The 23,993-nt window shown below is 37.2% G+C and overlaps 1 long non-coding RNA gene across 1 annotated transcript in view; it reads right to left on the bottom strand.

The window, feature by feature from the left end:
• Window positions 1-23,993, bottom strand: part of LOC128950925 (uncharacterized) — a 40,781-nt gene that overhangs the window by 12,507 nt on the left and 4,281 nt on the right. The window contains exon 2 of the long non-coding RNA XR_008484404.1: window positions 22,840-22,993. This is a non-coding gene — a long non-coding RNA (uncharacterized LOC128950925). The remainder of the gene's footprint in view (window positions 1-22,839; window positions 22,994-23,993) is intronic.

Consider the following 23,993-nt stretch of genomic DNA (forward strand, 5'->3'; position numbering starts at 1 on the left):
AGTCTGTATCATCCCAACATAGAGTTGAAATGGTTTTTCTGAATATTTAACATGTATAAGCCAGACAATCACCTACAGTAATTGTATAGGCTTCCCACAGTCACTCCAAAGGCCTGGGGGAAGAGTCTGTGGTTTGACTTTCATTGATATGCAGGGAGCATAATGATTTGGCTAGACCTGATGCCTTTTTGGGTTTTTTTGACAGCTAAATTTAGCAGGTTATTGTGGACAATGACCATCAAAGTCCCATCTGAAATATATTTAAAATTTTATATTCCTACAATACAAAGAATATGGCTAAGTGAATTGATCACTGTACTCGGTATTACTTCAGTCTCTAAGTAGTGATACATTACACCTGCTGGCTTTACATCCACAATTTAGTGAAAATGAGTTATGATTTGCATCATTAACTGTGATTACAGTTTCAAAAATCGACCTATAATGGTCAAATTCCCAATTTTCTGCTAGAAGAGAATTCAAAGCTAGGTGCTACAAAACAGATTATTTTTTCTTAGAATACTACTACTTTAGAGAATTAAATGGGGTATTTCAGGTTGTTGATCTATGTTTAGGCCAGCTGTGATAGCAATACAAAATAGGCAAAGTGTTTCAGAGCACCTGTGCAATAAAAATACACTGTGCAAAGACAGGTACTAGTCAAGAGGGATACATAAGAGAACCGAAATGAAGGTCTCTTCAGTAACCTCACAAAGGGGTATAAGTACCTCTTTGGGATAATTCATCACTTTCCCATTGTCATGGTTTAACCTCAGCTGGCAACAAAGTACCACACAGACATTTGCTTACATTCCACCCTTACACCCCTAGATGTTATAGAAAGGAAAATTAAATAAAAACTATAAACTCCATGTTTTGGGACAAAAACAGTTAATAAGTTAATAATAATAATAATAATAATAATATTGTAGTAATGAAAAGAGAACCAACAGAAAGAGACTGAGAAATAAAATGCAGGAAGGGCAATGCACAATACAGTTGCTCACAACCCCCTGACTGATGCCCTGTCTGTCCCTAAGCAGTGACTGGTGGCTCTCAGCAGTTTCTATACTGGGCATGATATTCCATGGTATGGAATATCCCTTTGGCCAGATTGGGTCAGCTATCCTAGCCATGCTACCTCCCATATTCTTGTGCACTTGCTCACCAGCAGAACATAAGACATAAGTCCTTGATTTAGAGCAAGTTCCTTAGCAACAGCTAAAACATCAGTGTGTTATCGACATTATTCTCCTAGTAAATCCAAATCACAGAGCACTGTACCAGCTACTGTGAAGAAAATTAACTCTGTTCTGGCTGAAATCAGGACACCCATGATTAGTGAGATGCTGTCTAGAGAAAGAAAAAAAGATATATAAGGTTCAATGTCTGAATGGGCACTTAGCTGAGGCCACATAGCTGAGTTATTGGCATCTTTTTTAGGATGCACATCAAGTAAAGGAGAACAAACAAGACCTACTTTTCACCATTGCTCACTCATTACAGCACACACCAGGAAATAGGATGTCTGGCACTTTCTGAGTGCAGTCCCAGTTTCACAGAAGAGTAATTTTGGGATCAAGTTGCTCCTCAGCACTGCTCATCTCGAGTGTCGCTCACTTGTTGAAGATAAGCCTTGGTACAAGAAGGAATGGAAAATATCTTCATTAATCCTAAATAGTCATGGGCAATGGATGACCCACGGTAGTATCACAGTTTTAAAGGTAACAGGTATTAATACACACTTCTGTACTAATTTTCTTCTGATATCACTGTATTTGCAGTCTTTTATCTGTTAACTCCTACTGTAGTGGTCCAAACATCCTGAGACTCTGCCACCACCTTTCCCACATCTCCATTCAAGGCCTATAGCATTCTGGAGCTATTTTGCAGGAATATTTTGGACTAGGCAGGAGAAAAGCTCCCTTTTGCCTTCACTGCCATCTCAGTCAGCAACCAGCAGCTCTCCCTGTTATCTACAGCAAAATATCAAAGCGAAGTGGTTGTTTACGTGCAGCTAGACTAGACAGACAGCAGACTCCATGAAGGACTGGTTGAGGGAGACAGGTTGGTTGATATAGGATATTCATGCATGTGAATTTCAGAGTGGGTGATAAAAAAAATCAGTCCTAGAGCTTCCAACAGCATATTCTACTGGAATCTTCCCTATGAAATGAAATCAATCAAAACTTGCCTTTAAGTATTCAGCGAGGCCAGATCAATTGTAAAGTGAGGAAATGCATCACTGAAAAGAGAGATAGCTTAGCTATTCTACATAGTTTCCCAGAACTCCATTGCCCTTTTTGGAAAATATTTAATATCAGGAAATGTGCTGATAACATGACTTTTTTTCCTCTTCACAGTAACACTATGCAAAATCCAAACTTTATAAGCCATTTCTAAGTCTTCATTCTCAGAGTATTTTCTCAATGATAATTGATTACTTTGGATTCTGGGAATTCTTTGGATTCTTCTGATAGCTAGCAACACAAGGAATAGTCTTTTAAGTGTAGAAATTGGCAAATTTCTTTTAAAAAACCAAACCTAACCCTCAAAATCAAAACAAACACTTCCCTTTTTTCACAGTTATTTTTCCAGTGAAGGGAAATGGAAGTTCTTAAATTCACTCTGATTCAAAATGAAAACATTCTTGAAATATCAAAATTTCTTCTAGAAGGGGTTTTCAGAGCTCTGCCTGGAAGTACCTTTCTGAATTCATTCAACCACAGAAGCAAATCTGTGATTCTTTTCAAGGGTTCTGAAAAGTCGTATTGTATTTTCACTTTAAAATGCACATTAAAGCATTACGTGTGCTTCAATGTGCATTCTCAGCAACAAAAATGCTTTTAACCCTCAATTTTAAAAGCAGCTGCAGGGATTTGTTCCCCAGAGTAGACAGTCTTAAAAAGGCCAATGGAATTTCTAGGTTCCTGAGGGACCATGCTCGGCTTGTTTGGATTGTCTCTGGGGTCTTTCATACAGTTCAGCTGAGGAAAATGCAATTTGTTCCTTATGTTTGCTGATCATTCTTTTTTAACCAATTCAGCAAGTACAAACAGCAAAAAAAAAGCAGACTAACCAGCCAACACAGGAAACATCTAAAGTGCACATACTCCCATTTTACAATTACACCTCCAAAAATTATACTGATCAGAATTTCCCCTGCATGTTTAAGGAAGTAAGGATTATAATTTTTGTTTTTTCCCTCAGAGATTAAACATTCACTCACTAGACAGAGTTAGGTTTCTCTATTCATCTCTCACGGGAAACAGCCAGAAGGAATTATGGGTTAGCTGAATCTATTGGTCGCCCATGTCACCGATGTACCTCAATCAATAGCAAACTTCCAATTACGTTCTGTGCAACCATGAGAAGAGATTAAAAAAATCTATAGGAAAGTACTTAAAAGTCTTCCCCCCCGCCCACCCCAAGGATTTGGAATGCTACATTAATTGCTTTAGCACATAATCAAAGTTGGTATGAACACTGCTTTAGTTTCCATCTGTGAAATACAAACTGCTCAATAGGAAGTTCTTGTGATTATTTATTTGGAGTGACAGAGAGAAGCCTCAACTAAAATTATAAACCTATTTAAGGACATTGAGCTTACACATTACCAAACAGTCCCAAACAGTCCCTGATAAAATTATTTCTCACTTGAAGTAAATAAAATAGAAAAGAGATTATTATTATTAAAGTGGTTATATGAGTTACTAGCGAAGTTGGACATTCAGAGGCAGGAACAGATTCCAATAGATTGTCAGGTCTTGGTCCAGCACTCAGATGTTTTTTGTGGAATACTGGAATACTCTTTTTTTTTTTTTTTTTAACATTTTCTTCACTGGTCTGAAAAAGGCAGTTATAAAACTCTCCTCAGAAAGCATTTTCACACTAAATTCTAACAGCTCTAGCATAGTTAGAGGGCAACAATAACTGCAGTTTAGCTTCACTTTTAGATAAGATTAGCAAGAAAGCCAGGAGACACTCTTTAATTTATTCTTATCTCCAATAAGGTCTATTCACCAGCGTGCCATGGCTTTTACCCTCAGCTCCCAGCACAGCCTTTGCATATCCTAATATGAAAACACAAGTATAAATTTAACTATATTCCCATCACAAAAAGGTGAAATATTCTTTTACTTTAAAACAATAAAGCATTAGTACAAATATAACATTGCATGGTTTTAAAATATGTTTCCTTCCTACTGAAGGCAGAGATTTCAACTAAATATATTTTCATGGAAAGTAATAGTTAAAATTCTGAGTTGAGCAATAGCAATGCATTGGAATGATAATAATTGTAACAGGAATCAAAATTGTACAGAGCCAACTCCCTCTATAACTTGAAAAATATACTCTTTTCCTAAGAATAAAAGTAAAAATGTCTAAATCAATGACATAGTGACATGTGTTACTTCAGCTTTGCAAACGCTACTGTAGTAATTCTGGAATGCACTATTTCATAATCAGCCAATAAAGGCTGCATCACAACTTTCCTCTCCCCTAGCTATGCTTGCATTATCTCTAACAGATTTTTGAATATAGCAACCTCCCCAAACTGCATAATTCAATTTTATGGCACAGTCACTATGCCAGACTAATACTAAATACACTTTTTTATGTTCATGCCTACCACCTTGGACAAAAAATGAGAAAGAATGCCTAACAATGTGAAATAGGTCAGCTTCAGACATGATGTTTATCAAAAATAAAGAAAAATTACTAACTTTTCCTTTTGAAACATGTTATAAATCGTTAAAGAAAACTTGAAAGAGCACGGTAACTGAAGAAAGGAGGACCAGAACTGAACCATAGGACCAAAAAATTATTTTTCATTATATATTTACAATTCCATAACAAGAGATTACAAATCGACAAAACTGAATTACTGAATACAAACTAAATTTAGTAATATATAACCATTAAATTATGCTGCTGTCATCATATGAAGATAAGCACTGCTAATTCTTAGGGCTGAGTTGAAGCCGTATTCTTGCTCTTAAATTCTGTTGTGGGAAAAGACAAGGATAATGAAGTGACAATAAAAAGATACTGTGATATCTTTTTCCTAGCAAGGTAAGGAAAAGGACTTAGGAAATACGTAAAGAGATTTTGCATAAATTGAGATTTAGCTAACTTTTACTAGAAAAAATCATGTAAACAGAAGATCAAGACAGTCTAATCTAATTATTGGGAATATACCCACCTTATTGTATAGAGGCAGGGGAATTATAAACTTGTACAGTAGAAATGTGTTCTTTTTTCCCTTAAGAAGTTAACAGCATATGAAATTGCTGATAGAAACCAAAACTGAAATCTGAGTACCTTAAAAGTGGATGTCATCAGGCAGCACAGAACTTGTGTGCGTTCAAAATACAGCTACAGATGGAAAAGTGTAGTAATGAGAAGGGATAGCTTGGAGATTATTACAACTTGATTATCCATGGCTGTGGACAAAGAGCAGTGGAGTCACCAATTAAGCACATCCACAAATGGAAAGGTACATAACCTGTTATATTATCTCAGGAAGCCATCAACCCCTTGATCAAAATACCAAAATATTACCCTGACTCCTTGGTGTGAAGACTGAAACTGTGATGAGGAGACATGACAGTTTACTGCTAGTGCTACAATTTTTGGAACAAATAACAAAAAAAAGAGGGTTTTGAAGCAATTTGCTTTTTTCTTACAGCTCAACAGTGTTTTAATATGTTACTAAAGTATGCATAAAGAATTTCCTATGGTGGCTTTGTCAGCTCAGAGGGAAGTAGAAAGAAGTCTTAAAATTTGGAAGAAAACATGAGGACACTCTGAGTTAGATCAGCTTGGGGTGTAGGACCTCTTCATAAATTTCATTTATAAAACCACAGCCAATTCAATTGTTGCTATGATTTCATAAACACCAAATTTAAAATAGTTCTTCTACCCCAAAAAAAATTGTTTTCCACAAATCTTGGAAAATGTCGACCATAGCGTATAAAGAATTAATTTTAAAAATATTATTTATGCTTCACCTCTTGGAGCAGTGTAAGGAGGCACCAACTAGAGTATGAGAAGGTGCAAAAGAAGGGGAAGAATTATATAGAATGATCAAAGAGGATGTAATGAAACCACCTGAAATCAGTTTAAGAAAGCGAAAAAAGAAAAAAAGAATCTTTAAAGATTTTGTTGTCAGGGAGTTCTAACAAGCAACAGAACAAAGAGAAGACAATAAAAGGTATAAATGTTGTAACTTGTGGCATTTAGAACAGGAAAATATTAGCACAGGAAATACCTGCTAGGGAAAAAACGTGATTTACTGAAGACAGGAAGAACGTAGAAAGCTGGAAAGCTGGATTCTAAATTAAATGTGAGTTGCTGTCATTTGGCAAGTGTGCAGACTTTAGATGCTTTAGTTATTCTTGCTCTGTTGACTTATATTGGGAACTTTATTAGGTTTAGACTACAAGTTCTCTTTTAACATGTGCTTATAGCATGCCTAACACAACACAGCTTTAACCTCATCTCAAACTGTGCCTTTTTGTAGCACATGGAAATAATGAATACTCTTTTCAATTATTTTTCAGAACAGAAAATTGATATAGTGAGATTTTGCGATTTTTAGGCTTCATATCTTTTAACATTAAAAGTCAATTAAAGTATCACCAGTGCTGGAATTAATTAGTTTGTTATAATTAGTGGCATAATCAGTTTATTAGTATTTTTTAGTTTAAATATAGACTGGATAGAACAGAGTTGATGAGAGTAGCTTATAGGAGTAGCTACAGAGTATAGGCTTCTACAGGCAGGGAAAATGATGTTTGACACTTCAAGGATTCTACTTGAAAGAAAATCACTGGCAACCGTCCTGGACAAAAGAGGGGTCCAGAAGAGCGGTTTGATTTTTGTGGATCATCTTTTCCAAGATCAAGAGCACTTAATTTGAAATTGCAGAAAATCAAGAAAAGATGGCAGGAGGCCTGCTCAGATTAGCAAGAAGCTTCTGAGTGAGCTCAGATATCAAAAGGAAGCATGCAAGAGGTAGAAGAAATCTCCCAGGAATATCGAGCCATGACTACTTGGTCACACAGGGAACACACAGGAATGTGGTCACCAAAAGTCAAAGCCCACCTGGAGCTAAATCTGGAGAGGACTGTGAAGAGTAAAAACAAAGGCTTCTACAGATACATCAGCAGCAAAGAAAAAATGAGGGAAAATGTAGGCGCCCACTTCTCCATGGAGTAGGAGACCTGGTAAAAAAGGACATGGAAAAAGCTGAGGTACACCATGCCTTCTTTGCCTCATTAATGGGAAGATTTGCCTACAAGAATCCCAGGGTCCTGAGAACAACAGGAAAATCTGGAGCAAGGAAAGTGCCCTCTGTGGAGAAGCACTGAGGGAGTTGATCAACATCACTGTAAGGCCACTTCTGGCTGTCTTTGAAGGGTCATGCCATTGGGGAGAGAGAGGGGGGATCCCTGAGGACTTGCAGAAAGAAAATGTCACTCCTATTTCAAAGAATGGAATGGACAAAATTTTGGAGAACCTCAAAGTGATCACCTCAAAGCCTTGGAAAATTATGGAACAGCTAAATGTGGAAGCCACTTTTAGATATGAAGGATGGAAAGGTGACTGAGGTTCAGTCAACATGGCTTTACCTGACCAGTGTGAAATGACTCATTCAGTGCCAAGGAAAGAACAGCAGACCTTGTTTATCATAGGAGACTCAAGTCTCCTATGAAATTTCCACAGACAAACTGGGAAATATGTGCTTGACAAATGAACAGTGAGTTTAAAACTGGCTGTACTGCTAGGTTTGAAGGCTTAGCATCAGAGAAGGAAGTCCAGCTGGAGGTCAGCCATTCATGATAATCCCAATGGGTCAGTACTGGGGTAACTCTGTTTATTGTCTTTATTAATTATATAGATGATAGGACAGAGTATAGCCCCAGCAATTATGTACATTTCACAAGACTGGGAAGGGTACCTGATACACTAAAAAAGTCATGCTGTCATTCAGAAGAACCTCAGGAAGCTGGAAAATAGGTTGACAGAGATCTTTTGAAATTCAGCAAAGGGAGGACATCTGGAAAGGAAGAACGCCATGGAAACATGCAGGGACCAGGTGACTGGAGGATAATGCTGATGAACCTGAGTCAGCCACATGCCCTCGGAACAGAGCAGGCCTGCAGCTTCCTGCACTGTGTTAGGAGGAGTTTGCCAGGAGCTCAAGGGATGTGATCCTTCCACTCTACCCAGCACTGGTGAAGCCTTACCTGAAGTGCTGCATCTAGTGCTGGGCTCTACAAGGGAGAGATGGCAATACTGGAGACAGTCCAGTGAGAGGCTACTAAGATGATTTAGGGACTGGACTAATCAGCCTGTGAGGAAAAACAGGGAGAACTGTAACTGCTTAGCCTGCAAAACAGAAGGTTCAGGAATTTAATCAGTGTCTAGAAATACCAGACAGGAGGAAGTAAAGAAAGAACCAGGCTCTCATTCATGCTACCCTGGGAATGGTCAAGAGTAAATAGCTACAAACTAAACACAGGAAATTGTATTTTATCATAAGAGAACATATTTTTACTCTGAGACTGATTTAACATCAGAACAGATTGCCCAGAAAGGATTTGCAGTCCCCATCCCCAGAGATACTAGAAAACTGTCTGGATATGGCCTTGATCAACCAGCTTTAGGTGAGTGCTTGGAGTAGGTGCATTGCACAAGAAAATTTCCAGAGGCCCCTTCCAAACTCAGCAATTCTCTGATTCTGCATTTTATACAGCTATTACACTCTGGAGGGTAAGAAGCATAGAAAGACAGTTTTTCAGCTCCAATGCTTCCAATGATGTTAAGTAAATTTACTTTTGATGAGGATCTGGCTAAGGGAGCTTTAGAGCATTAGATGGAACAATTCTCATATAAGCAAAACTGGCAAACAGCATAAGAAAATGAGACTGAGTCAAAGAGACTGCTGACATTTAAAGCATGCTTCTCACAGCAAGCATTCAAATTTAAGGCAGGAAAAGTGAACTAGTGATTACCATTAGTGGGAATGGTGGGGAGACATAAAGGAGTGTTGGAGTAAGTCCATGCATGTGGAAAGATGCGAAGTACAGATATCCTACACTCCCTAACTTAGAAGAAAAGCAAAAGGTTTTAAAACAGATAGCATAATACATCCAGAGAAACAGTCAGAATGCTGAAAGCAAGAAGCCAAAAGACAATGAGACTTTATTGATAAGAAGGATAGGAGGGGTTCAGAGCCATCTCATTTGATAAGCTGCTGCTGGTTCTAATCCTTGTTCCTAATTTGCTGTCCCTTTAACATTCATGGAAATTGCTGAATGCTCTGTTTCTTCAGTTAAGGATCCTGAGATACCACAGGACTAAAGGAGAAATTCAGGGAATGATGCTAACTCAATATGAATTTAGCTGCTGCATTTATTCAAAGGAGACAGCTTCTTCCTTCCTGTATTCTTGCTGACCTATGGAAAAAGATTTTAAATCCATCCTGTCATTCATTTCCAAAGTTCATATTGATACGAAACACTATGCAGTCAGCAAGTCAGGAGGTAAAAATCACTTAAAGTTAAAGCAGCTCACTGACAATTCTCCATCATCTATATATTTCAAACAAGCTAATTATTTTATAAATTCTTCTAAAATCCTTTTCTTGAGATTCAATAATTTTTCATTGTCAAATACATTAAAGTTTATTTCTAACTCTGAAACACATATATATATAAAGAAGCAATTCAGAAAGTATCAGAACATAAATTTATTTTAATCCTTTGACTTTGTTTCTCTTGATGAGCTAAGAATTTCAAGAGAATATAAAAACTGAACAAGGTAAGAGGTGATATCACTGGAGACAGCAATTTCCTTCCTTCAAGTAACTAAACCATAAATAAAGCATCATGATAATAATTTGGATTTTCCCATTTTTGATTCTGTCTTCAGACAGGAAGAATGAGGTGAGACTGTTGGAATTAAATTAATTTTTCTTCTTGCTTAAAATGAGTGAGTTCTATGTACTAAAGCATTACCAACATAAAAATAAATGCAGCCTATCTTAATTTGACTTTCTGCAAAAAACTGTCATTTACAACAATGATGCTGGATAGCTACTAGTTGATATTTCTCCCAGTATAAGTATCCCACTGAAATTTTCATAAATCTTGCTATTTTTTTACTTATTAAAGCACTAAGGTAGTAGAAGGCTCTGGGGAAGGTTTGATGTCATCTTCATAGTACAGCTAAAGGGAAAAAATGCAATCTGTGGGGGCTTTTAATATTCTTGTGTGCTTAAACTCTAAAATTATAAAATATATATAATAATTCTAACACAACTTACAGGAAATAGGAGAAATGTATGAAAATTTGCTCTTTATCAACAGCTTTAGGTGAATCTCATTTTTCATTAGAATAATAGCTAAAATTTGACCTCTGAGTTCTTTTCAATTTACAGGGAATATTTGCTTTCTTTCATGAACTTTTACTTCATAAGGAAAGTAGACAAAACATCTGTTACTAATTATTATTTATTCTTATCACAGTAACACTGAAAGGCTCTCACACAAATCAGAGGTTCCATTGTACTTTATGCTGGAAAATGCATTCAAGGAGACAGACTCTGCTTCAAAGACTTTACAGAAAAGGCAGACTCATTCTTTCCTCTGAAGATTAGAGATGAGGTATTGTATCACAGAACAATCATTTCCTCTACATTATGCAAAAAGTCTTTAATACAGACAAGAATTAAATGTAGATATTCTACTGATAATCTTAATTCTTTGATTGTCCCTTCATTTTCAAGTACAAAATACTCTCTGGATAGTGGGCCTAATCATAAAGGGTACCAGGAAGCTTTCTGGGCATACAAGTAAATCTTTTGTACCTGCTTAATCTATGATCAAAATAGAAAAACTTCTCCTAAGCTGGAGGAAGATAAAGTTCATTTTAGAATTCTGATAATATGTGTAAAAACTTTATCTATTTCTTAACAATTCACACCACGCGTGTTTGGATTTATGCTTTGTTAGGAATTAATTTTTGCACTATTTCTTCTGCGATGAACCCTGTTCCACAAAAATCTGTGTTATTGCTTTCCTAATAGACTGGATATAATTGCAAAATACTGATACAGCCTTTCCTTTCCTTTATATAAGATGCCTTCAGTATGCATGAAATAATGAATACATTACAAAAGACTTTAAATTGTCTATCGATCCTAGTGCAGTACACAGTAGCAACACAAAGTTGATGAAAACTTAAGTGAAACTAAAATAAATAAGATCCAGAGATTGAGTAGTTTTAAAACTCATAAAGTAAAATGATTGACAGCATGTTTTCTTCAACATATCCTCCAAATGGCTGAATGAAAATATCTGAGCTTTCATTAATACTAATTTGAGGTCCCTTTTCACAACCCCTACTGCATTAGCAGTACCTAGGAAACAAATTATGGAGGAAATGAATCATTACATTTATCCAAAATCAAATGCAATATACTCTGCACCAAATATCAGTTGGCCAGGGCCATATCCAGGCAACTTTCACGTACTGCCAAGGAGGGTGGTTCCACAATCTCCCTGGACAAACTGTTCAAGAGTTCTGTCACTCTCACAGTAAAAAACTGTTTCTCGTGTTTAAGCAGGGTTTGTGTATTTCTGTTTGTGACCATTGCCTCATGTAGCTTTGTGGGACAGAACTGAATAGAGCCTGACTGTGTCTTCTGCACACCCTCCCTTCAGACATTAATTTGCAATGTCAAGATTCACCCTTCTGAAGATGCTAGTCCTACTGTAAGTGCTGAGGAGCAGGCAGTGTACAGTACCTCAGCTTTTCCTGTGACAGGAGATGCCCTGCTCCACTCAGCAGCAGATTCACCTTTACCCCAGCCTTTCTTTGGCCGATTGTGTCACCTAAAGGTGTGTTTCTGAGTTTCTTCTCATTAGGTATTTCACCTGATTCATTTTTTGTCATATATGATGTTTAGTCTGAGAGTATTTCCTCTTCAATTTAACCTATGATTTTTTCCAATATGGGCACAGTATCTTATAGGAAAAACATCTGGCATAATACTTTTTCAGGGTTCCTTTACATTTTCATAAAAATTTGTATTTTTGTAAAGTTCTAATTCTACACCGATATTAAAAAGACTTCTCAAAACAAATCTCTTCAAGGCTGCTTGTTTTAATCTCTTCAAGGCTGCTTTCTCTGATTCATTCTGGGGGCCCAGAGATGAAGTCATGTTAGTACATTTGTTGAAATAACGATGCTGTGTTAAACTATGTTTCCTCAGCTTTTTTGGCATGGCTGACTTCACTCAAAACTTTATCTTCTTCCCTAAGTTTTTTCTAGAGAAAGTGAAGACATTCTGAAAACAGACTGCAGTAAGGCAACAAATAATCATAGGCACATTAGAATTTTTGACACAAAAATGGATTTGTTTCACATTGCTATATCAAAAAAGTGCCTCTATTACTTCTATTCAGTTTTTTTTTTTAGCACCTTCATTTATTTTGAAGTCTGTTAGAAGAATTTAGAAAGATAAATGTAGGTTTTATATATACAGATATATATATATATATATATATATATATATATATATATATGTGGTTTGAATGTAATACTTTAAAAAATTAATGAGTCATAAGAGAAGAAGTATGTCAAAAAACCCCAAACTTTAAATGAAGGTAAGAAGAGGATGGAATGAAATCTACAAGAGACATAAGTTTCATATGGAAATAATTAGGAAGAAAAAGCAGAAACATTACAGAGTTCTCTACGTTATTGATGTTAACAATAGGTGGGACTTCAGAAGACAGCTGGAGTTATCCTAACAAATCTGAATTTTTCCTTTAAAATTAATAGAAATACATCCTCCAGGAAAAAGAGAAGCAGAAATACAAAGAATTTTCATTAAGACTGTTTTCCCCCACCAATTAAATATATAGCAAAATTATATTATAGTTGAACCATCTGCCTCATACTATTTTCTTTAAATATGAAAACATTGGAGTGTGGATCAGCTGGATATATATCTCCTTATAGCTTAAATTTAGCCTACTATTTTTTTTTTTTAATAAAAATCTCTCAAGATTTATATCGTTACATTTCCCTCTAATTACCCTTCCACTATTATTCACCATTGATTGTGGAGAATAAGGTAATGCAGGTTCCCATAACCCCTCATTACCTTTTCCCTGGACTCACTGTATTAACCTTGGTGAGCCACTGGTATCATCATCCTGTGGAAGCTTGCCAAACAGGAGCACAGCTCAGCATTTTCTCTGCAAAAGTAGGAGGCACTATTTAGCAATCACACACAAGTCCTTCCACTATCTGCCATTCGCCATCTTTTTCTTCTCAGAAGAAATTGTTCACAGAAGGAAATGCAGGGAGTACATCTCTGATTTCACTGTCCAATTATCAATATGTTGTTCAGGAACTTGATTCATCCATTTTTGAAACTGCTTGGTATTACTTTTCTCCAGGACCACCTATGGCAACACATGCCACTAATTCACTAATCACTCTATAAGGCACTACTTTCTTTTACCTCTCTTAAGCTGTCATCCTGCTCGTTTCAGTGAGTTTATTCATGTACTGGGGGATTTGATGAATAACAAAAGCCTTAACTACTATCTTCATGACTTGGCCAATATTTATCATCTGCCCAGGCTTTTCTTCCCAGAATGGAAAGGCTTAGCCAGTTTGCCAACGACACCAGTCTGTGTGGTGGAGTCTTCCCTGAGGGAAGAGATGCCAAGATGCCGCCTGATGGACCTTGACACACCTGAGAGGTGGGGCTGTGCAAGTTTCTGCACTTGCCTTGGGGCACTGCCAAGCAGAAATGTGGGCTGAATTGGATTGTGAGCAGACCTGAAAAGAGGAAAATGGAGATGTCCCGTCCCTGGAGGTGCTCAAGGCCAGGCTGGATGGGTCCTGCCCAGTGGAAGAAGTCTCTGATCATTTCAGGGGGATTGAAACAAAATGATCTTTAAGGTCCTTTCCAATGCAAATCGCTTTATGACTTTATGACAACTTTAATCTTTTAATATGAGACAATGTTTCATTCCCATAATCATGAGAAGTTTATTTCTCTGCATCACTTTTGACTACATTATAGCTTTTCTGAGATGCAAGGAAAAGCACTGTATCAAGTGCATCAATGTTTTTCAGAGGAAAAAAAAGCTTGTTTCTGGTTTAGTCTCAATATGTTTCCTGATGATGCCAAATATTTTGTTTGTTCTTGAGAACAAAGTGCACACTGAGTTGATGATTTCAGAAAACTGCCAGAGAGCCCAAAATATTCCTCCTGAATTTTAACTTCCACTTTCAAGTTCACCATTTTTAAAGTATGATTTATGTTCTGTTACCTCCTATTTACTCACATAAATGATCATCTTGCATTTCTTTACTCAATACTTGAGTTTACTGATCTTCTTATGGGGTTTCTCACCACCAATGCCCACATTTAACTGCCTGAAAGACCTCAGTATTATCTGAAAACTTGAATATTTAACATTACACATTCCCTGTCTCAAGGTCATCTGTGAAAATATTGAATAAAAATGCACACATCCCTAATCTATGGGGATCCATACTCTTCTTCCCCCTGAAAAGAGATCTAAAATTCAGCTGTGGCCTACCCTTCATCTTGCCATCCTATTAAACCATTAGTTTTTCTCCACAGTAATAGCAAATAACTTTCTTACGTGGCCCTTAAATAGAAGATACTCAAGGATTTTAATTTCCAAATCCATTCTCATTAGGTCTTCTGCCTCTCCTTTACCCACTTGCTTACTCACACTCTTATAGAACCCCATGTTTCCTGGCACCTAACACAATGTGATTACACCTGTGCTGTATCAAAATGTTATTCCATTTTGTAGATCACCATTTTGCAAGGAATGGAAGTCAGACTTACCCTGCAGTTCCAGGATTTCGTTTTAAATCCTTTTTTTGTCAGATAAAAGTTATGCTAGAAACCTGGCAGTCTTTGTAGTAGTTTACACAAGTTCACCACAAATTCAGCAGTTTCCCATCTGAGTTCAAACTTATTGCTGAATGCAGTACAGTCTTAGTGACTTGCCCACATTTATTTGACATCACATCAGAAATTGGATAAAACATACAAAACTCCTTTCTTTCAAAGAAGCTTATGGATTACTTGTCAGCTTGTTTTGTGTGTGTGTGTTTTGGTTTTTTTTTCCAATTCCTTCCATTTAGGAATTCATCAGGGAGACATAAGTTTACTATCTGTGGTGGAAAGCATTTTTGTTCACAAACATATGCAATGAAGTTCATAAAGTTTCAAACAAGTTGGTGAGTCTAAAGAGATAAGTAGTATTAAGATTTTTTTTTCTTCAGTATAGGAGGAAATGAACCAGGATTCACACTGTCATATTAAAATAACCAAATCTCTAAGTGAAAAGGGAGATTTATTTTCCAGGTATGCTTTAAAAGGAAGCAGACACTATCTCTGCATGCTCAGTAACCTGTAAGTCTGAGGAAGCTTAGCAGATCATACCCCTCAAAGGAGGAAGGCAGTAGGTGCCTAGATTCTGGATCCCTGAGTTAGGGCTGAATTGCTGAACTACCAGGATTGAGATACTTCTGACAACTGCAGTAACAGTGATTTAAGCATCTGGACAACTTTAAGGTCAGGAACTGAAGTGCTTACAGATTACAGACCTGTCAAATATAAGAAAGAGCTCTGTGGGAGCTCTGGACCTCACAGGTTTAGACTAAGACTTCAAAATATGCTGCTCCTCCACTTCAAGAACTTAAATTCTTTCTGAGATCCTGCCTTTGACAACTGTCAAAATTTGCTTTGAGTTTACCCAGCAATTACACTTTTTTGATATAACCAAGTAGTTGTGAAAAAAATTATAAATCCCAGAATAATTTATGCATTACAATCCTAAAACTCAATGGGAATTTTATTTGATGTTTTTGTATTGCTTAACTGTGCTTGCAATAGAATACTCAATAAAATGCATAGTATTGACCTCTACTGATTGAAATATCAGGTACTCTGATAAACTACATATGACTGTATCACACTCTGTCTGTGTCAAAGACATTCCTACAGCTTAAAAGCTGTTTTTTCCCAATATTAGCCTCTGCCTAAAGACACTAGCAATACATATCTACTAGTCAAATAGTAAATACTCGTGCACCTGTTGTAGAATGTCTCAATTTTAATGTTAGCACACTTACAAATAAGTAAAATTTAAAAATGCTTTTCATGTTTACATAGTCTGAATATTTTGATTTCCATTTCTCACAAATCTATGGTAAAAGTTTCTGTCTGTACGCTTCTCTCCCTGCCTTTCAATTATTCCACAATATTTTCAAGTGTTTAAATCTGTTGACTATTCTCTAAACTGTCCTTTGCTACAAAATCTCTTGGAAGTTGTGGGAGTTTTTTCTATTGTAGTCAAAGAAATTTGTGATGCAGATCTTCTCATTCGTTTTGAAAATTTTGGAAATTTTCAATGGAATGTTAAGGACTTTCCTACTCTTCTTTAAAACAAAATAAATAGCAAGTTTACAAATGGTATATTACGTATGTATGACCTGTACACAAATGTTATATTTTATATGCAGGCACACTCTTTGTATGAGGAAAGCCTTTTCTTATACATTCCTTTCTACACCCTTATTTGGTTATTGTTCCTATGTATGTGGTCTGATTTTAAAATCAGAATTGTCCAGTAACTAATTGCTCAGGAATATTTTTGGCTTTTCATCATAATAAGAGCCTAATATAATTAACCCATTTTAACCTGATTAACTTGAGTACTATCACAGAATGAATGAATAAATGATAATATTGTAATTTAAACACATAATAATAGTAATTATATTATTGCAAAAATTACTTATTAGCTCCTGCATTATAGCAAGACTTCTGACATTTGTTAAAATTATTACTCACCCACCTCAGAAGAACAAACCAAATAATCAGTTACAGTTTGTTCATTAATTCAAAGTATTATAGAAACTTGAAACTCTTATGCACATCAGAAGAACCCACCAATTATTTGCTAATGAGCTCAGAATAGCAACCTGTCACTGCCAAACTTTGTTAACACAGAACATTTGCCTACAAAAAGAACTCTAACTTGAAAGTGAACGCCTATCACTTTAAATCCTTGTCTAATCAGACAAAAAGTGATAGATTCTTTTTTCTCCTCGTTTTTTTAGAACACAAATCTTGATTAAATTAATAGCAGACAAGCTGATAGTCTTTGAGTCCTAGGAACCATGACAGTTGTCCACTCTAACCTCTGATATTCACACACCATAGAATACTCCATTTTAATCCATATAAGCTCATATCTCCTTTTTTAGCTAGAATATCTCTTTTGTAAGACACCGGATTTATTTAAAGTTTTCAGGCAGTGAAAATCCACAGCTTCCCTAGATAAGATTTTCTAAAGATTAATTACTTTCACTTTTAGAAATATGTACTTTTCTTTTCAACCTTGAATTTATCTTGCTTTACCTTGAAATAAGATCCCTGCATCTCGTTATATCTTGCAGTAAAATTAAAGAGCTGCATTCTGCAGTGTGCATCTTCTTTGTGCATGGGCTTATACTAGTCTTCAATAGGTTAACTCTATGTCACATGTAGCCAGTGGCATAGCTTCAAAATAGGCACTCTACCCTACGTTTTAATAAGAACAATTTTTTATGATCTTTTAAAATGTTGCTAGATCAGCATGACCTTCATATAACATTCAAATAGAGCACTTCAACATTCTTAAGGGAAAAAATATATTAATATTCACTTTTGGGCTTTGTCTGACACTGAATCCTGAAGTACTTGACCCTAAAATATTGACCCAGTTTTTATCTACCTTCTCGTTGTATAGTTTCCATTCAATATATACTGACTGCCATATGAAAGGCCTGCATGAGCACACAGTTGACAAGACATTGGCACTAATTGTTATCACACAGAGTTGAGAAATGGAGAATTGGATTGACTTTCTATCTCAGTGAGACAGGAACAAATTCATCAAAGATTGTCCATTATCTCCGTAACTGTCAAAGGAGCCGCAGATTAGGTCAGGAGAGATCAAAGACACAGTGCTTTGCTTTCAGTATTTTCACATCCCTGTTCATATGCTGGGAGAAAAAACAGCTCTTTGCGCAGTTTTTATGAAGGAAAAAACCAGTTAAAAAGTAATATTTTAAAACAAGTATTATTTAAATAGTGAAAACAGGGGAAGGCCACTAAATCAAAAGCAGGTGGTGATGTGACCCAGCATCAACACCCTGCATGGTCTGTGAGTTCCCCTCAGACTGGCTTTAACCTGGTCCCTGGATGAAACATCATCATCACATCTATATTGTGAAGCATCAAACATTAGTTTCAACTTGTACAGTTATAAAGTGCACAACTAGAGCTCCCAATTTAATATCCCCTGTTGGACATCTGGTTTGTGTGGAACAAAACTTCCTTTGGAACCAAAAAATGTGTAACAACTGCAGTTGATTGCAGGATTAACCTCAGAACTGGGCTGCTGTTTCATGTAAAATGTTGGAGGTACATCTCTGGAATAACACCTGTTTAGATAACTGTTCAAAGTCTATGTGCCTCTAAAACAGAGAAGTATGTGACTTAGAGAAACAGTGACAAAGAGGAAACTACTCCTATTTTTATTGTCCCAGTCACTGAAATAGGACATAACCCCATGTGTCCTGTTTATATAAAGAAGATCTGGTTGAAAATGTGAAGTTTATTCTAGCATCTAAAACTGTCCACTCAGTTGCACTGACAGACCACAGAGACCAGGAAGAATCTGGAAGGATATATATATATGAATACATAGGAATTTCTCAGCCTGATTTCAGCAGCTGTCATTTAAGGTCCCAGATCTGAAATTCAGGAGATTTAGATCTCCTGAATGGTCCCTTCAGGTTGGATGATATGTTCTAGATCTCTTGATTAAACCAGCTGTAAAGGTGTTCTACTTCAACAAAACACCTAAATATTCTAGCAACCCTGGACACAGCATACCATGAAGCCTTAAAAAAGATGATTTGGGAGTGTTTAAGTCATTGCCCTTTTGGTAGCTATTTGCTGTAACAATATAAAAGTATCATAAATAACTATTACTGCCTAAAAATTCAGAAGTATACTACTATTTAAAAACATGTAAGGTGGCCTAAAAGTTAAGTCAGAAGACTGTGGTCATGCCCACTAGAAGATCCAAAATTCACCTCAAATAATCTATAGTCCTTGTGGATCAACACTGTCTTTGCCTCATACAAAACAGTCATTTGGAGCCAGAAGACCTAGGTTTAAAAACACTGGGGTTTTCTGCTTCCTTTTATTCCCTTTATGATACGTCATCATGCTTTTATTGCCAGTCTTAAGAAAAATATCACCAAGTTTAAAGGTCTAAACAGCATTCATTCCTGTTTGTTCTTTCCTATAAATCCTCTAGCCATATTTATACCAAAAGCAATTTGAAAACTTTTCCAGAGGGACTGCATAAAAGATGCAACCTATACAATGTTTTTATTCTCTTAGCTGATCATTTTATAATATTGAAATTTTTAAAATTTGGTTGATAACAATGTTCCTAGTTTATCTATTTGCAGGCATCAAGGGGTTCTATGTGTATAGCTGAGCAGATACACAGCATAGAATATTTACTTTTTCTCAAATAACTCATTGCATTTCACCATGGATGATTTTGAGCAAGGACTGTGACTAGAGAGATCTGTAATTTTAAGTAATGCATTCCTACCTTTGAGCTGCAAACTGACTTTCAGCTTCCTACATGGAGAAATAGAGATGCTGAAATTTTTACATAGAAGGGAATGCAACTGGCATTTATCTGAACAGGGAATATGCACTACACAGTATAGTGTCAGAGCAGATTATAACCCATGAATACCTGTGAATTATAGTGGTATCCACTAGCACTACTGTGGTCACAGGTCTGTCAGCTGTGCCAGGAGAGTTGTTGGTGCTAAGAGGTGTAGGGAGGCAGGGGTGTTGCAGATCACACACCGACATGTGTTGTTGCTCGAAATTTTTGTGTACAGTCTCCTCCGGCTTTTTTATTCATCTCTCTCTCCTGTTCTGTTTGAAATAAGCTGTTGTCACATTCAAAGGCAATGTGATAAAGATGCAAGTTCACTTGTACATATGTGTTAGGCTATGTGGAAAAAAGGCTTTTCTGCCCACACAAAGATGTGTGAGGCACAGGGTCAGGCAGGGGAAACTCAGTAACCTCATCACCTACACCTGCTCCCTGTCTCAACCTGGAGGGTTCCAGGGGAGTATCCCCCCAGTGAAGCTGGGGACAACTCCCCTCAGACTGAGGGAGCTGCAGGATCTTGTGATGAGATGAAGAGGAGGAATTTCTTGACATTGCATAAGACTTATAATTAAAAATTTAAGGGAGGAGCCAAAGGAGGGGAAATGGAAGAATCAAAGTGTTTGATGGAATAAGCATGGGATGGAATAAGCATAGATGAATAAGGTGATAAAAGAAGATGATCACATGTAAATAGTCATATTTAAACATCCATATTCCAGTTACTCTCTTTGTCTGCCTGGCCATGCCCTGTAATCATCACCACAGTCTGTTCTGTCTTCTTGTGTAATCCTATTTCTACTTCTTTACCTTGGGGATGGACCTGTGTGCTCTTGGGGTGGGAAGGATCTGAGTGGCAGCAACAAGAGTCAGACCATGGGTCAAAGGGACTCTGTGTCTGGGGTGCCAGTAATTTCAGACACTGTGAGTGATTGGGTGTCACCAACCACTCACAAACCCCAGAAAATGTCAGACTGAACAAGTCCCGGAGCAGGATACAGGGCTCAGCAGCCACGTATGGAAGTGGACTCCAGTTTGGGGTGCATCTGAGTGTGCATCTCTGTGAGGGACACAGCTACTGGAGGGACCCAGAGGTCAAGACTGATTGCTAGACACCACGGGGTCCAGAGACCAACTGAGAGAGAGAGAGAAAAACAGAGAGTTTGTGTGAGTGATGCACAAGCCACTCACTGGGGAGACTGAGTGTCAAAGACTGGCTACAGAAGGGCTCCACAGTGCAGCTGTCTGTGTGTCTCTGCATCTGTGTGTGCAGAGGGAGGACTGGGGGCTGGTACCAGCCTTGGAAGCTGTGTGCCCAGCTGCCAGAAACTAGAGAGCCTGGGATCCAGAGGAAGCTATTGCACAGACCGAGTGTCTGAGCCTTGCTGTCATAGGGACCCACCTTGCAAATGTGCATTCATTCCCATTAATGCATCTTCATCCTTATCAGGGGGGTAAGAGGATGAGGTCACATGTGCTGGGATTTTTTTCGATGCTGAGTGTTTCTGTTAATTTTGATCTGTGTAACTGAACATGTCTAAATATAAAAACTCAATTTGTGAATTCATGCCCCCACTAGGAATACATGTTCACCTCTAAGAGGCCAGAAGATTCAGCAACACTAACCATACCTGGCTTCAGCAAGTGGACAGAGAATATGATTAGCAAAAATAATTTATGCATACAAATTCCTCTTAAAAATAATATAAAAATAAGTATAAAGGATGCATAAATAACTTGTTACACAAATAATCATTAAATATTACACCAGTTACATATTGTACTCTGCGGCACTTTCAATGTATCATATAGAAAATGCATTTAAATCCAAGGCAAAAATGAATGGCTTTCAAGAGGGAGGTCTATTCTCTGAGTTATCCCCATTTAATTTGTACAACAATGACCCTGTAGCTGGTATAGTCAACTGAATCAATATCATGCATATTTGAAATACAACAACGATTAATAAATAGATGTATAAAATTGAATAGCTCAAAGGTTTTAAAATTAGAAAGGGCCACATCCTGTTACTTCCATAAAGTTCTCTAGACCAGTGTGTATATGAGACAGGCAGGATTTGGCTTACAGTCAGCATTAACATTCAAGTCTGATGAAATCAATAAAACTGCTGCCTACAATGTAAATGCATGGAAAACAGCAATAAAGACCCCTCCATACTGAAGATTACTGCCATCCCAGCAGAACTAAAGGAAGTGATCATGTAAGCACTAAGTAACTTCATGCAAAGTGTAACAGATATCTCTACATAGCTAGAGGTAGAATTCTGGGAGTTGGGGCTGGGGGGGAGGAATTCAAGCTCACTTCTTTTTAACTAAATAGTAAAGCAAATATTTTAAAACTGTATTCAAATTTCCTTAATGCACATCTGAATGTACTTAGCACTACTACAACAACTACAAAAGAAAAGAGTTGTAGCTTTTGTTTTCCAAACCGAGCACACAGAGGTTGAAAACTGTACAAAAACTTGCATTCTCTGCAAGCTTCAGTGTAACTACTGAGAAAGCAGACAGCACCTCATAGGATGAGCTGGTATTCCATAACACCTGAATAATATTACATTGCATATGTTCAACCTTCTTGGACATTTCATACTCTGCAGTAAAATTTACTCCCACAGGTAGTTCTATTACAATCATTAGATTTTTTCACATGAATGCAGGTTCAGTGGATGCGGAAAATTAGTTTCTGCCTCAAGTTTTCTTGTTACCATAAGAGTAAATCACACTATGCTAGCTGAATGTAGATTCCTGTCATTTAACAGGACAAAGGTTTAATAAAAAACATTTATTTACTTTTATAGTTCTTTTCAGGTCTGCAGAAAGTTTAATCAATATCTACAGATTAATTTTCTCTTCTTCTTGATATAATATCTGTTTAACATGCTTCCAGTTTTAAAGCTTAGAATAGAAATGACTGCACCAGTTTTATCACTACCACAAGGTCTCCTGTAAACTACTTAAAGCCATTCAGCCCAAAGTCATACCTTCCAGCTACAGTCACTTAATGGAGTCCAAGTTTAATCCCTTCTCTGCAGCCAAAAGTGTTTCAGCCCACCAGCCTTTTGGCTCAGTCAGCAGACACCTTTTGCAGTCCTTGTGCAAAAGCTGTGAGGTGATGCAGAAGAGGATTCAGGATTTCTGCAAACACAGAGAAGAAAACCTTCAGATCAGAATACAAGGGAACTGCATTCCAAGATTTGCATCAGGTCCTGTTTCTCTGCCATGTCTAGTGACTGATGCCCAAAACCACTCCAAGGCGGGGAGTCTGTCCCCAGCTGGTCCCACCACAGCTCTGTGCCTGCGAGCTCAGCCCTTTGCAGGGAGACAGCAGAGTGGGGGCTCCTCCATCTGGGGAGGCTCTGGGGGCACGCTGCCTGTGCCCTCTGCCCTGGCCAGCTGCTCTGTTCAGAGCACAGACCCAGCCTGCTGCTTTGCACCATGCATTAGAGGAAAAATGCCAATAGTTTCTTGGCACCCCAAAGATAATGTGCCCAAGTCCAATTTGAAGCTGTGAATTTCTACTTCACGCTGACAGCTAAATCTAGGAGAAGGTGAGATTTCAGGATATGTTGTTCTTACTCCTAAAAGCATTTGCAGAATTTGGACTTAATCCTCAATGAATTCACATTCTATTACAATTCTCCTGAAAACCCTGAGAAAGCTTTTTGTTCACTAATTGAGATCTATTTTAGCTCTAGTAGTTGTAAAAAACCATCTATGGAGCTGAGGGCTTCTCTGCTCTAGTTAGAGGTTATATTTAATATTCTGGTCAGTTGTCTTTTGCATATGGATTTGCTAGATAACAGAGCTGCCACATTATTGTAATCCAAAAATTAAAAATAATCATCTACTTTGTAACATTTTAACCATTTCACTTTCCCAAGTGAGAGTCTTTTCACAAAGGATTACCTTCTTTCCTATTAAAGGAATTGATAAAGAATTCTGCACTGCACATAAGGTATGCCAAGCACTACTTATTTTTTCTACAATCCAAAATACTGCTGCAACTTACAAAACCATTTATAGCAGATTGTAACAGGTAAAATGGAACATTGCTTTTGTTCTTTCAGGCTTTGCATGCCCTCAGGCTAGTGATTTACTATACATCCACAATTTTCAGAAGCACTGTCTAAATTTG

Source organism: Melozone crissalis, unplaced genomic scaffold (genome assembly GCF_028551555.1).
Source record: "Melozone crissalis strain CALT ecotype California unplaced genomic scaffold, PUWL_Pcris_2 ptg000006l_1, whole genome shotgun sequence".
NCBI classification, from domain to species: domain Eukaryota; kingdom Metazoa; phylum Chordata; class Aves; order Passeriformes; family Passerellidae; genus Melozone; species Melozone crissalis.